The 12,449-nt window shown below is 44.3% G+C and overlaps 1 pseudogene; it reads left to right on the forward strand.

The window, feature by feature from the left end:
- Window positions 1-11,758, forward strand: part of LOC125165043 (60S ribosomal protein L10a-like) — a 29,772-nt pseudogene extending 18,014 nt beyond the window's left edge.
- Window positions 11,759-12,449: the final 691 nt, after the last annotated feature.

Consider the following 12,449-nt stretch of genomic DNA (forward strand, 5'->3'; position numbering starts at 1 on the left):
CTGAGCTTGAGGGAAACCACGGTGAATTAGCTCTGCTCTCCTCCCCCCTGGATTAGTGAATAGTGGAGAGATGTAGAACAATAAATAGAAAGAGTTTGGCCTTGGTCAAGTATAGGTTTAGCAGATTTAGCAGATAAAAATGTAGGATGTGCAGTTAAATGTGAATTTCCCAAATAATTGCATAGGACACAGTTACACCAAAAAGATGTCTTATTTATCTGAAATCCAAGCTTAACTGGGCACCTTGTGGTTAGTCTGGCAACCCTGGCTGTGGTTGGCATCTTGGCGGTGCACTAGATTTTTGAAAATTACAAGAGATTCCTCTGGAGATCAGAGTAAGAGGTAGGAGAATGGGGACTCTGAGTGAGGAGAGGTGAGAAGGGCAGAGCTCCAGATGGATCTGCTGGGGCCAATTTCTTCTGTGTCCAGCTCCTCCTGTTTAGGTATAAACAGCTCTAGAGAAGCTTCTCACTCACCACCCCCCCCCTCTCCTTCATCCTGTTTCCTCTCTTTCTGCCTCTTCCTTGCTTCCTCTAAGGTAATAGTCCTCCTTGAGAGAGTTAAGTAGTGTGTACCTACACAGTGCTTATTACACTAAGTACTGCCTGAACAGTCGTAGGGGTTTCTGCTCCATTCTCTCTGCAGGTAACTGGCCCCATGTCAGAGGCTCAGGGCTCACCTGTGATTCCAAGGCATGTGCCCACGTGAACAGACCTCTCTGTTCATGGGAGACTGCAAATTCTCCAGACTCAAGGCTAATCTGGGTCTAAATATCCTCTCTGTCTCTTCCTAGCTAGGTAACTAGGCCTATTGTAGTTCTCATCTACAAAATGGCAATAGCAATAAATCAACCTCGTGTATTGCGAGGGTTAAATCCAATAACCATATTGGATGCTGTGGATCTAACACATAATACACATTTAAAGATATTAACTATCATCAGCATCATCATCACTTTACCCATATTACCCTTACGTCTCCCCCCGCCCCTAAAAAGCCGATCTAGTTGCTTAAATCCTTATTTCACTGCTGTGGCGGGTACAGTGCTTTCACCAACATTTTGAGAAGTTCTCTGGAGATATACCTCCTCAGGGCTGCCTTTGGTCCAGCAGGAACCTGCTTCTACTGACTTAGTCGCGTGTAGCAATTATCTTAATCGGTTAGCATATGTGGTCCTCCATCTGGGTAGCTTTGATCTTGACATGAAATTCATCACTCACCCAAGCATTTCTATATGTAGATGACTTTATAGAAACTTTGGGGAGCATGAGAGTTATTATTGTACTAACACAAACTGAATTTTCCATCGTTGTATTCACAGATTTCTGCACTTTTTCAACTCAGCCCCCACTGTTCTGCCACATTGTCTCCAACCTTCACCTTTCCTGCTCTCTTTCTGTCACCCTGCGCCCCAAATTCCTCTTCATTTCTGCTGAATCTCTTCAAGACTTTGGCTCTCAAAGTCTTACGTTTCTTCCAAGCAGCTTATCAAAAATTTTTCCTGAACACACTTTCCTTCCTAAGAGAGTCTGGTGCAGGCTACTCAAATGATAAGTTTTACTCAACTACAATTACTTTGAAACACTCAGGGAAGAGCTTGAGCTGCCTTCTTCTAAGGCACATTCTCCCTTTTTGTCTGCAAGAACTATTCTATTTCACTTTCGCTTTCAACATATGGCCCAGAGTTCCTTGCATCTCAGAAACTCAGTGGCCTCTTTAAAGAAGATTCCAGAAACATCTTTCCCTATCTGGGTAGTTCAGTTATCCACACTGCATCATCTCTCATCTCTAATTACCATCATGCATTTTGAATTGCGCTTCATGAATGAAAAGCAATGGTAGAAAAGAATCCCATCCAAAAAAAAAAAAAATCCTTCTCAAGACAAAGTTGGGAAAATGGAAAGGTTTAAATGCGTGCTGGCTGAGAAGCCAGCCTGAAGCAGCCATGGAGGATGGACTTCCCTCCATGAAGTGGCAGCTGGACGGGCTGCCTGGAAATTTCCTGTGATTTAGTTCTGAGGCTCACATGTCAGAGTTATTGTTGGAGATTGGATTTGCTTCTGCAGGAACAGCGAGGATTCAGGGCACTGGCGCTGAGCCCTATCGATCTGTTTGGGTGATGTTAGCTCCTGAAGCCAAGGGATGTTCTTGAGGCTCCAGCATGAAAATCGCTCATTTTGACACCTTGGAACCATCCCCCACCTTGCAGAAGTGTGTCCAAGAAAAATAATGACTCTTATGACTCTGAGGGAATATACCTTTGGGTCAACTGAGGTTTCCAAACTTCATTATTACTCTAATATTTTGACATTGAAGAATTGGATTCTAACGTTGGGCTTGGGATCAATGCCAGAGGACTCTAGAAAAGTTATAAATAAGGCTTTTATGGGGTTCATTTCTTTAATTAGGGAGGCTGTGTAATTCCCAGCTCGGCAGCACAGTAGATAGAGTTATGGTGAATTTTCACTTGGTGTGAAATTGACTGTGGCATTGCATTCCCACTTAATGCAGCTTGACGATTCAAGCCTGCATAAGCTGGAGCCAAACGTATTCAGCCCGTGTGGCAGAGGAAGGAGAGACGAAGGGAGAACACACAGTGTTGTGTGGGAGACCAGGTATTTCCTGTCTCCATTCTTTCTCTTCTTACCTGACTGACTTCCGCTCTCTTCCTTGTCCCTGATTCGCAGAGTCTGGGGCGAATTTAGGGCCCGGAGGCTGCCCTGGGTGAACAAACTATATATAAGAGGCTTCCAGAAGGCTGGATCCAAAAGGGAAGGGATTGGTGGAATATTCTCATGGAACCACTGAGCCCAGGAGAAGAGGGAAGCTGTCTAGGATGGGGCTGAGGTCAGGGCTGGGCAGCTGGCGTGCGTGATGCTTCTCTGCTTCCCCTTGAAGCATTGATGCTTCTCAGGTGTAGTGGGTTGAATGGTGTCCCTTCATCCCCCCCCCCCCAAAATGCATGGCCATCTAGAACCCCAGAATGTGATCTTATGTGGAATAAAAGTCTTTGCAGATGTAGCTAAGATCTCAAGATGAAATCACCCTGGATTAGAGTGGACCCTGAATCCAATGGAGGTGTCCTGAGAGTAAAGAGCAAGAGACATAGACAGGGAGGGGGAAGCCATGTGAAGACAGAGGCAGAAACTGGAGGGACACGTCTGGAAGCCAAGGGGCCCCAAGGGCTCCAGTGACACCGGAAGCTACAGGACGGCATGGAGCAGAATTCCCCTCAGACCCTCCAAAAGGAACCCACCTTGTCAGCGCCTTGGTTTCAGATGCCTGGTTTCCAGAACTGTTAGAAAATAGATTTCTGTTGATTAAGCCACTCAGAGAGGGGAGCCTGGGGGCAGGAGAAACACCACTCACCAGCCACAGGACACCCTTGACGCCCCTGAAAGGCTCAGAGCCCAGTGTGGGTCTGGCTTGGGGCAAACTGAGTTTGGGTTTGTCCCTCTCATCTCTCCCCTTCTCTCTCCTTTCCATGAAGGGCCCAAGCCCCAGAACTTGGCTCTCCTACTCCTCTTCACACCTTCAGGAAACCTAAATGGTCCTGGTCAAGTCCAGTGAGACATGTCTAGGATTATTGCTTTGATTCCATTGTCAAGCTCTTGCTGAAAACATGACTTAGTCATCTTTGTTAGAATAATTCAGTCCCATTCAGAGAATAGCTGAGTGACCACCCTCTCCCTAATACTTTTGTGGACATTATCGTGTGCCCTCCTCAGTACTCTGTGACATGGAATGACTTTTGTCCTTGCTTTGCAGTCGGCAGTGCATGGGGCAAGCCGGTGGTCAGGACACTCCTGGTGAGGGTGGGGCTGGGATTTGAACCCAGGTCCACAGAGACTGGATCCAAGGTAGTTGCTTTCTCCTTCCACACAGAGCATTTCATTAATCCACAGGGCCTCTTAGAAATCACATTTCCTCGGCGATAAAATTATAAATGCTCGTTACTGAAAATTTGGAAAACATGGAAGGGTACAAAAAGACTATAAACACCAACTATTCTCCCAACAGAGAAAAATCATTATTACGCTTGAAATACTTAATTTTCTTCCAAACATCATATTATACCTTTGCAAAGTAGACACAGAGTCATTTCATGTAAGTTTATTTTTCACCCTCTCTCCTCCTTAACAATGTGTCATGAGCGCACTGTGTCCTTCAGTACCGTTTGGAAATACCACGGCTGCGTGGGATTCATCTTGAGGATAAATTGCGATGCTTCCAACCCAGGGTCATGCATTCAAACTTTGTCTAATTTTCCCTTTCAGAAGCAATCCCATTGTGATCATCTTTGTACATAAATGTGTGTCTGTGTTTTTGACTGCTTTCTTGGGAAAGGATCCCCCCCCGAAAGGGTCATTTCAAAGTGTTTCCAAAGGCAGCTTTGGCTCCTGGCTACCACGTCGGTGCTTGTGGGGGTTCTTTATTTTTCAAAACAGAACATAAGGAGGTATTACGTCTTGAGATGCGGAGAGAAGCTCTGGTTAGAAGAAGGCTTAGTTGAAGGACACCTCTGTCAATGTGTTTACTGTCCTCTGGCATCAGATCTGGGTGACTTGGAGTCTCATTTCCCCATGCTTTTTGGAAGCTGGCAGAGAGGTGCTCTCACGGGTCTGGCAAGATGAACAAGCTACCGTGTCCTGAGAGCTCCAGAGGCCCACCTTTCCCCGACCAGGTTGCTTCCCACACTAGAGTGGCATAGATGTCCCCTGGTGAGAGCCGCATGGAGCTTCCTGGGTGGGTGGGTGGGGGGTGTCCCTTCCTACTGCATGGGAAGGGCACACCCTCTGCAGGTACTGAGCTCAAAGGATCACACGTGCTCTATCACTTCCTTGCTTGTCGATTTTCCAATAAACTGTGACATCAAATCCTGTCCTATATCCTGTGACATCAAATCCTGCCAATGGCATGACTTGGAGCCTCTTTTGAGTGACAGGGATGGTAACTTGGGTGGAGCTTTCTCAACTTATAAAGTACCAGGTAACCACCTCATATGGGGTGAGTGCTCGTAATTCCTCCCTGGTCCTCTGGGGACCACCTTTTGCTTTGTGACCTCCAGTGTTGGTGGAACAGCTGTTGGCTCTGGAACACTGAGAATGTCACTGGGCTCGTGGGGATGGTACCAGCGACTGGTCTGTGAGAATGGGACTGGCCACATGCACGTGCCGCTCACTGGGGAGTCATTAGTTAACATCAGTGAGTGCTTTTCTTATTCAAGGTCATGGCGCCGCATGAGAGATTTTATACACAGATAGACCAGATACACAATTGCGTCTGAATTTCAATAGCAATGATACTAGAAATAGTCATCATCTTGAGAAGTTTAAAATTACGAAGATTGGAAAATAGGAAAATAAAAATTTCCTTCCAGATAATGTAATTGTGTACATAAATAGATGGATAGAATTTGTAATAAGGATAGCCAGGTTGATAATGTATAAAAAGTTTTTTGTTTTTTGTTTTTTTTTAATTGCTGTATATGAGCCACAGAGACAGGCTGGCTGCCCATTAAGCAGTCTGTTTTCTGGGATTGGGCTTTTGGAACTCTATTGCAAATGGGCAGGGGTGAAATGAGGGCTTCCCCTCTCTCCTCCCCACTCCCCGCTCCTTCTGCTCCCTTTTCTGCTTCTCCCCTCCTGCCCACCTTCCCACTGCTACCCCTCTCCCTTCTGTCCCCTCCTCCTGACCACAGTCTGGACCCCAGTGAGCAGAGCTGGTCTAACATGTGGCTTTGGGAGGTTGATGCGTGGGCTTCTGAGAGATGAGACCTCTGTGCAAGGGAGTATGTACCCTCACCACCTGTTGCCGTGAATTCGCCCCTGGGGGTAAGTCATGCTTGCTGATGAACTGCAATTGTGTGACCTAGGAGCACTAACCCAGTGGCTGGAGAGCACCCAGGAACACATTATGACATTCACCTTGCTCAGGTCCTTATCTTCACGTGGGGTTCCTGTCGTGGATACACATTCCTACATACAATGCAGCAGAAGGCCCACTTCAGTTATACTTCAGTGGGGATTGTGGAGATTAGTCTTAATTAATCTTATTTACCTTGAGGTCCTCTAAGGAGTTGTTTTAACTTCTACAAAAGAATAAGGACAGTACTTCTAATTGGGATAATCTTAGTGAAACAGTGTAAAAGAAATCCAAGATTACGTGAGTAATAATTCCATTAAAAGAGGCTTTCTATACATACAGGAAAGCATTATGCTGAAATTAGAACTTTCTTCCTAATTCTCTTGACTTTTAAATCTTTGAATTGTGCCTAAACATTACTTTATTGATGGTGGCATGCCTTAACGTAATAATGTTCTGTTGTAAAATAACCCTTTATAGGTGCAGAGTTTTAAACAGAGAAAGCATTCTTCAGATAATAGGCTTTTATAGGTATTTGAGCCTGTATCTTTGTAATAAAATGTACTTCATCCCCTAGACTGCACAATCTTTTTATGCCATCCATGGGGGTGTTCACAGGTATTCAATTAGCTGTCTCCCTCTCTGAGGGAGAAAGACATTGAGAATTACAGGAAAACAATAATAGCAGATAAGCTACGAAGATTCAAGTGTGGTTCACGTATATGAAGTTTGCTTGTTTGGACTTTTCTGAGCAGAAGTAGCACGCATAATGTTTCCCCGCTAGTGTCCCAAGGTGGCCACGTACAATGGAGATAGTTCATGGAAGTTACCCCTTCGTGGTGTTTTAGAGGGTTTGAATTCATGTTGTCTGCTCCTCTGGCAGAGGCCGAGCTGATCACCTCCACTGGCTCTGGTCTATTATTTCAGCTACCCTCACTCTACCTTCTTTCTGTATTTCCTGAATGTAATAGGATTGTGGGGATTATTATGAACACATTCATTGGAGCCTGGCTTTTGGTGTCCATTTGGAATTATCAAGAAGCTTGGTCCATTAGAAAATATGCTGTCCATCGTATTGATTTAAGAAGAGTAATAGATGTGTGGTATTTTGTCCCACTGGAAATACGAGAAATGATTTCTTATGTTGTATTTAAAATTTTTTCACCATGATCGCCTGCTGAAATAATACATTCAAAATTAAGCTGGTAGAAACCCTGCCTAAAATTGACAGATTTTTAAAAAAAAAATTTAATGTTTATTTTTGAGAGAGAGAGAGCACGTGTTGGGGAGGGGCAGACACACACACACACACACACACACACACACACACACACACAGAATCTGAAGCAGGCTCCAGGCTCTGAGATGTCAGCACAGAGTCCGACATGGGGCTCAAACTCACAAATTGTGAGATCGTGACCTGAGCCGAAGTTGGATGCTTAACTGACTGGGCCACCCAGGCACCCCAAAACTGACAGATTTTTTTAAGAACAAGGGAGATTTGAGAAACCTGGTGTTCCTTGTTCTGGAAGGTTCTGTACCAGGCCAGTTTGGGAGGGTGGCTGTGCCTTCCTCCCGTCCCCTGCCCCTGTGGGGAATGGAGGACATGGGGCCGCAGGTTATTTAAGGAAGGATGCTGACAGTTTGACTGTGACACACGCCTGTATCTTCTGTTCAGGGTACGATTAGAAAGAGCCCTGATTCTGGCAGGCTCTAGGTTGCAAGGTGCGGACTTGTGTGTCCTGTCCTTTGCAGTGTTTCTGGCCACAGCTGAGAGGAGTGAGGGACTGTTCAGGGATATCTGCTTATAGGACAGAGCAGAGCCTCAGATGTTGAATTTGCTTCTGAACATTTTACAAGGAGCCTGGCATACAGTGTCGACAAATATTTGCTGAATGAATAAATAAATTGTCTAGAGTGTCTCTCCTTTTTTTAACCCTTCATTCACTTAAAAAAAATTTTTTTTTCTCCTGAAGTAGAATGCACACACAGAGAAGTGCACAACCATAAATGTGGCATTTAGGAGATGACACTATGAAACATCCCCGTGTCACCTTGTCACCGGCCACCTAATTCAGAGAGAAGACTGTGTTGGTCCACTCAGGCTGCTATAAAAAAGTACCCGCCAGGTGGCTTATAAGCAACAGAAATGTATTTTTCCATGTTCTGGAGGGTGGAAGTCTGATTTCCCGGTACGAATGTGGTACCAGGCGTTCCAGATCGCAGACTTAATCGCTCTGTCCTCACCTGGAAGAAGTGGGGAGGGGGCTCTCTGGGCCTCTTTTGTGAGCACACTAATCTCATTGGTCAGGGCTCCACCTCAGGAACCTCTTCACCTCCCCAAAGCCCCACCCGCTAATTACATCACCTTGCTCATTTTCAACATACGGATTTTGGGGGGACGCAAACATGCAGATCATAGCAAGAATGTTTGCAGCCCTCCGGAAGCCCCTCTCCTCCTCCAGATCACTGCCCTTCCCCTCCCCTTAAAGACCATCAACATGCGGGACGCCTGGGTGGTTCAGTTGGGTCCCCCTCATGCTCTGTCTCTCTCTCTTTCTCTCTGTCAAAAATAAAATAAAAATTTTCAAAAAAAGACCATCAACATGCTGACTTTTGTCAGCTCCTCTTTGCGGGTACACCTGGCAGGCAGCACCCTGAGCCCACACGCCGTTCTCGGTAAATGGAATCAATCAGTATGTTTCCCTCTGCGTCTGGCTTCTTCTGTTCCCCGCACGTGGGTGATGGTCACTTGCGTCGTTGTGTGTGGTTCTTTAGCTTTCATGGCTGTTTGGTATTCTGTTGTGTGACTGCACAACAAATTATTCAGCTATCCTGCTGTTAATGGACATCTGGGCTGTGGACATCATGGCTTTGGCTCTTACAAAGATCCCTCCCTAAGCGTCACTCTGTGTGGCCCCTCGTCACCTGTGCGTGTGGCTCTGTAGAGGGTACACCCAGGCAGTGCTGCCCCTGGATCAGGGCAAGAGGGCCCTGTGCTGGGCTGTGCATAGAATAACCACAGCAAACCACACATTTATTTAGGGACACACAGCATCTTTCCCATTCAGCACCTGTCCCTCTGTGCAGCGTGACCCTTAATCCCAGACCTCTTATCTGGTGACTGACACCATCAGGCCCCCACATAAACTTCCTCACATTAGATCTGTGTTTTAAGAGCAAAGAAAAGGCTCTGAGTGCCAGAAAGGGGGTGTGAGTTGCCCCAGGCTTTGCAGTGAGGGAGCTGCTAGAGGGGCTTGGTGGAGTGCAGGTGTAGTGAGCCATGATGGGAAGCATGATGGCGAATCTACTCATTGGCTTGTGGAAGGATTTCAATGCAAGAATTGTGAGTAGCTTTATATGTATAAACCATTTAATAGGATTAAATTATAGTTTAGAAATTTATATAATTACAGCTTTATTTGTATAACTTGGATATAAAATTCTTGACTTTATTAATTATAATGTGTGTTTGACCTTTAATTTAAAAAAATTAATTTAGGGGCACCTGGGTGGCTCAGTCGGTTACGTGTCTAACTCTTGGTTTTGGCTCAGCCCATGATCCCAGGATCGTGGGATAGAGCCCTGTGTCCGGCTCTGTGCTAACAGTGTGGAGCCTGCTTGGGATTCCCAGTCTCCCTCTCTTTCTCTCTCTCTGCCTTTCCTCTACTTGCTCTCTCTCTCTCTCTCTCTCTCTCTCAAAGTAAATAAATAAAATTAAAAAATATTTTGAAAAATTAGTTTAAATATTTTAGGAAAAGAACTCTTTGGGAAAGTACAAGTATTTTAAAATTATAAATTCTTGGGGCGCCTGGGTGGCTCCGTCAGTTAAGCGTCTGACGTCGACTCAGGTCATGGTCTCATGGTGCGTGAGTTCGAGCCCTGCATTGGGCTCTGTGCTGACAGCTCAGAGCCTGGATCCTGTTTCAGATTCTGTGTCTCCCCCTCTCTCTGCCCCTCTCTCTCTCCTTCTCTCTCTCTCTCTCAAAAATAAATAAACACTAAAAACATGTTTTTTAATTATAAATTCTTTAAGAAAAAAATTTTTAATGTTTATTTATTTTTGCGAATAGGGGAGGGCAGAGAGAGAGAGAAACACAGAATCTGAAACAGGCTCCAGGCTCTGAGCTGTCAGCACAGAGCCCGATGTGGGGCTGGAATCCACGAACTGCAAGATCATGACCTGAGCCGAAGTCGGACGCTTAACAGACTGATCCACCCAGGTGCCCCCAAATTATAAATTCTTAACATTATTTCAAAACATTTACAGACTTCCACATTTCATGATTTAATTTATATTTTGGTGGAAGTTTATTCAAATGTATACATTCAAGTAACATTTTATTGTATATTTTAATCTGAAATACATATTACAAGGTAAAAAGTTACTTTAGATCATGGAGATTAAAATGTAAATTAATTTTTGTGTATTTGTGGAAACAGAATATGGAAACAGGGCTCAGAAATGAAAAGCTAAAAAAAGAAGTAAGTTTTTCAGAGGGTGCCCTGCTTAGATTAAAAAAGCAATCTGGAAACAAGGAAATTAAGCAGACTTTTGTCAAGTGTGACTCACATGAAATTTACAAACAGGATATTATAAATTTTATAATTAGATTTAATTAATGAAACAATAATGAAAATGAGCATAAAGTTATTCTCACCAAATAGAAAAAGAGGTCAGATAAAAATCTCTTTTATTTGTTAGTAAGGGAAGATTGAAGTTTGGATCCAACAATGGAAATGGAAAAGAGTAACTTTTATCAAATCTGCAACCAGAAGCCGCAGACAGAGCCCCACCTGCTGCCGTGATGAGGTGACATACACGACATTGGTAAGTTGGGCAAGAACGTGGAGACCTCTGCACATCGTCGTGATAGTGTGTGAATGTTTCTAGCAAACAGTCTGATTCAAATTGATGAATCAGATTTTCCCTTCGGTAGGTCTGACAGAACACTTAGTATTTTACGTCAAAATTAAATTATTTCTAGCAGAAAAAGAAAGTACAGAGACCAACTTTTATAGTTTAGGTTGAAAGGCAAAGTATTTTATTTTTGTGTGTGGCGTAAGAAAGTGGCCCAGTCTTCCCCGGTTATTGTGGAGCCAGTCACTGTGAGCAGAAGAGTCCCCCCAGGGCACCCTGTACCAGGTGACGTGGTGAGTCCCTCACGCCAACCAGCACAAACGCAGGAAGTTTTTGGAGATGGTGGAGCTGTAGGTCAGCTTGAAGACCTCTGACCCTCAGAAGAACAAACGCTTCTCAGGCATCATCAGGCTTAAGTCCACTCCCTGCCCTATGTTCTCTGTCTGTGTTTTGGGGGACCAGCAGCACTGCAATGAGACCAAGGCTGTGGATATTCCCCACATGGACATCGGGGCACCAACGAAACTCAGCAGAAATAAAAACTTAGTCAAGAAGCTGGATTAGAAGTATGATGCCGTTTTGGCTTCAGAATCTGTGCTCAAGCAGATCCCACGAATCCTGGTCCAGGACTGAATAAGGCTGGCAAATTCCCCTTTTTGCTGACTTCCCATGAGAACATCATGGCCAAAGGGGATGAAGTGAAGTCCATGATCAAATCCCAGATGAAGAGGGTGCTGTGTCTGGCCTTGGCCGTTAGCCATGTGAAAATGACAGATGATGGGCTTGTGAACAACATCCAGTTAGCTGTGAATTGGTGAACGTCCGGGCTTTATACATCGAGAGCACCATGGGCAAGCCCCAACGCCTGCACTAAGGCACAGCTTGATAATCCCTAGTGCTGTCAAACAAACAAAGAAACAAACAAACAAACAAGTAAAGGAATAAATAACGTGGCCCGACTCTTTTGCATGTCGCTGTCCAGTTTTCCCAATGCCATTTGTTGAAGAGATTGTCTTCTTCCCATTGGATATTCATTCATGCTTTGTGGAAGATGAGTTGACCATATAGTTCTGGGTCCATTTCTGGGGTTTCTATTCTGTTTGATTGATCTACGTGTCTGTTTTTGTGCCAGTACCATACTGTCTTGGTGACTACAGCTTTGTAATATAGCTTAGGTCTGGAATTGTCATGTCTCCAGCTTTGGTTTTCTTTTTCAAGACTTCTTTGTCTATCGGGGGTCGTTTTTGGTTCCATACACATTTTAGGATCGTTTGTTCTAGCTCTGTGAAAAATGCTGGTGGTATTTTGATAGAGACTGCGTTGAATGTGTAGTTTGTTTTGGGTAGTGTCAACGTTTTAACAATATAGGATCTTCCAATCCATGAGCATAGAAAGTTTTTCCATTTTTTGTGTGTCTTCAGTTTCTCTCATAAGTGTTCTATAGTTTTCAGAGTACAAATCTTTTGCTTCTTTGACTGTGTTTATTCCTAGGTATCTTACGGTTTTTGGTGCAATTGTAAATGGTATCAGTTCCTTGATTTCTCTTTCTGCTTCTTCACTATTGGTGTATAGAAATGCAACCGATTTCTGTACATTGATTTTGTATCCTGCAACTTTACTGAATTTGTATATCAGTTCTAGCAATTTTTTAGTGGAGTCTTTCGGGTTTTCTATATAGAATATCATGTTGTCTGTGAATAGGGAAATTTTTACTTCTTCCTTG

This window comes from Prionailurus viverrinus, chromosome A1, assembly GCF_022837055.1.
Source record: "Prionailurus viverrinus isolate Anna chromosome A1, UM_Priviv_1.0, whole genome shotgun sequence".
NCBI classification, from domain to species: domain Eukaryota; kingdom Metazoa; phylum Chordata; class Mammalia; order Carnivora; family Felidae; genus Prionailurus; species Prionailurus viverrinus.